At 42.7% G+C, this 361-nt stretch overlaps 1 protein-coding gene across 7 annotated transcripts in view; it reads right to left on the bottom strand.

The window, feature by feature from the left end:
- LOC102305234 (ATP-dependent 6-phosphofructokinase, platelet type) overlaps window positions 1-361 on the bottom strand; it is a 67,108-nt gene that overhangs the window by 50,491 nt on the left and 16,256 nt on the right. The window lies entirely within an intron of this gene.

Here is a 361-nt window from a genome sequence, read left to right as displayed (position 1 = left end):
ACAGTAGGTACTCAGAATGGGGTTTCTAGGGACGTTCACATCACCTACGTGAGTTCTACGCCACATTCTGGGTCATCAAGACTTAGCTTTGAAGGCTCTGTGGCCCAATGGATAGCGCGTTGGACTTCTAGTGGATCACATCAGAGGTAATTGAAAGGTTGTGGGTTCGAGTCCCACCAGAGTCGTTAATTTAAAGGGAAGAACTTTATTGAAGGTTCCTCCTACACAAAAATCTTAGTTTTTGACCATCTCGATTGTAGTCATCTAAACAAAGTGCTTTGGTCAACTGAAAATCTGTTACTACCACCAGGAAATGAAAGCCTCAAGTTTACAAAGCACAGAATCCACACTACTTGTAGTA

The sequence above is a fragment of the Haplochromis burtoni genome, unplaced genomic scaffold (assembly GCF_018398535.1).
Source record: "Haplochromis burtoni strain Fernald_Lab_line unplaced genomic scaffold, NCSU_Asbu1 Contig_27, whole genome shotgun sequence".
Taxonomy (NCBI): Eukaryota; Metazoa; Chordata; class Actinopteri; order Cichliformes; family Cichlidae; genus Haplochromis; species Haplochromis burtoni.
The sequence above is the reverse complement of the archived record's forward strand: the minus strand, read 5'-3'. Positions and strand labels throughout refer to the sequence as shown.